Source organism: Lipotes vexillifer, unplaced genomic scaffold (genome assembly GCF_000442215.2).
Source record: "Lipotes vexillifer unplaced genomic scaffold, Lipotes_vexillifer_v1.1 scaffold477, whole genome shotgun sequence".
NCBI lineage: Eukaryota > Metazoa > Chordata > Mammalia > Artiodactyla > Lipotidae > Lipotes > Lipotes vexillifer.
In genome coordinates this window covers 5,604,853-5,607,445 of record NW_006770652.1, presented here as the reverse complement: position 1 = coordinate 5,607,445, position 2,593 = coordinate 5,604,853, and positions in this window count along the sequence as shown.

The following is a 2,593-nucleotide window of genomic DNA, read 5'->3' as shown; positions in this document are numbered from 1 at the left end:
GCCCTTCCCGCCCCCGCGTGCCCCACCTTGGCGGACGATGCCGGCGCCCCGCGCGCCTAAGCCGCGGCCGGATGGCTGGCGGCGGCCGGGGGCAGCTCCGGGGCAGAGCCGCGGAAACCGCGCGTCTCCCCGCCGCGGCCCGAGCCCACCCTGCCGCGGGGCCCCGCGGCTGCCTCGTCCTCTCTGAAGACCCCGCCGAGCCCTGCCTCCCGGCCACCCCGGCTGGCTCCTCGCCGGCGGAGGCGTGGGCACTCGCGCGGCCCGGCTGCGACCCTGAGTACCTGCTCCTCCGGCGCGGGGCGGGCTCAACTAGTGGTCCTCTAAATCCCGGTCCTTCCCCGGGGCTCCGGGAAGTGCTCCGGCCACGAGGAAGCTGCTCTTGTCTTTCGGCTCCCAAACGTGACACTCTATATATCCGGCTCGGAGACTGGGTGTGGGGCGGGAGGAAACCCCCCTCCCTCCGACCTTCCCCTCGGCCGCCGCGGCCTCGGCGTCGGGTGCGGAGCAGGCGGCGGCCTCTGCCCGGGGCGGGAGGAGGGCGAGGGGCTGGCGAGGGCCCTACAGGCCGCGAGGGGACCGCATCGTGGGCAGGGTGGCCGTTCGCGCAGGCCCGCCCCGCAGCTTCCATTCATTCAGCTCCGAGCAGATCCACTAGCTATTACTCGCGGCTTGGATTTTTTCCCCCATTAAAAAAAAAAATCGGTGGGTGAGGGGTAAGGGAACAGGAAAGGCGCCCCTCTCTGGTCTGGAAAAGGAGAGCTCCTACACCTTGAGAGAGAGAGAGAAAGAGAGAGAGAGATGGGGGGCAGGGGGAGACAGAGGGTCAGAGGTTCTACCGTGAACGCTTGGAGGAGGACACACCTTTCCCCACCCACCCTAGCAGAAAAGGCAGCCAAAAATCCGAGTTTACTCAGCTCGTCCGTACTGCACGCCCAGTGGGAGGGATGCTCTGGTGTCTGCTCCAGACTGCGGAGGCACCTGGCAATGACCCACCAGGGCAGTGTCCTTTTAAAAATCCAGGAGAGGCCGGAGGCGCGGTTTACTCATGTCCAGGGTGTGGAGGGCAGAAATCAGGCTCTGTCCGCGTCAGGTGGGAGTGGGTAGGTGGATAGGAAACTAGAAAGGATCAGAGATGCGGCTGCAAGAATGCAGCCGGCCAGCTTTGCTGATCAGAGCTTCTCATCAGATTAAAAAACAAAAAAACAAACAAAAAACAGGCAAACAAACAACAACAACAACAACAAAAACGTTTTGTTTATAAGCCTGGTAGCTTAGCTCTGGGGGGATTTGCTTTGGTCACTGTTACATTTTAAACGGGAAAACTGGACCGTCGTCAGGGAAGACTTGTAGAGGGACAGAGGCACGTGAGTGGAGCTGTCACAGTCCTCAGCCAGGATGTGCTGAAAACGGCCAACGCCCAACCTCATTTCTTGGACAAGGGGGAAGGTAAATTCCCAAATAAACATGCTATGTTAAGAAAAGCTAAAAAAGGAACATTGCCCTATAAGTTGTCTTCATTTTTCTCATTACAACAATCGACATACAAAGAAATAAAATTTAATTCATGCAAGTTGGAGTTAATACGAGCCATTTTTTGCATCAAAAAAAATTCACACCCATCTTGAATTCTCTTCTATTGGACTCTCTTCCATTGAATGTATTAAGCAAAGTGTAGCCTAAAGTTAAGGTGGCTAATTTTCTCCGGTGATTTTACCTGAAAGCAAGAGAGACAGAAAGTTAGGACCACATAAATATACTGTTCGTTATCGCTCCTCCCACTCAAGAATAAGTCTGAATGTGTTCCCCAAACAACGTGTACTGAAATGATACTGTCAAATGGTGGTGAGATTGAAATCACTATGTGATGAGTGTTGAAATCACTCATCACATAGCGGAAAAGGTAAATTGTAACAACTCTGAAAAACAATTGGCAACAAGTTTCCAAGGCTTAAAATGCTGAGTCACTCAAAAATTTTTTTATTGTTCTGAATCTTTTGGGGTTTTTTGCGGTACGCGGGCCTCTCACTGTTGCGGCCTCTCCCGTTGCGGAGCACAGGCTCCGGACGCACAGGCTTAGCGGCCATGGCTCACAGGCCGAGCCGCTCTGCGGCATGTGGGATCTTCCCGGACCGGGGCACGAATCCGTGTCCCCTGCATCGGCAGGCGGACTCTCAACCACTGCGCCACCAGGGAAGCCCGTTCTGAATATTTTGACATGGAATTCTCATTTCTTAGAATATATCCAAAGAAAGTAATTCACGAAAGAGAAATGTCATATGGACAAAGTTCATGTTTATCACAACACTATTTATAAAGTAGAAAATAGAAAACATGCTTTCAGGTTACTATAGGTTACAAAACCATAATTTTATTTTCACCATTTAAAGTAATATTTATGTATGGATAATGTATTCATTTGCTGGGACTGCCTTATCAAAGTACACAGACTGGGTGGCTTAAACAGAAATTTATTATCTCACAGTTCTGGAGGCTAGAAGTCCGAGATCAAAGTGTTGGCAGGATTCTTCCTCTGAAGGCTGTGAGGGAGAATCAGTTTCATGCCTCCTGCCTAGCTTCTAGTGGTTTGCTGGCA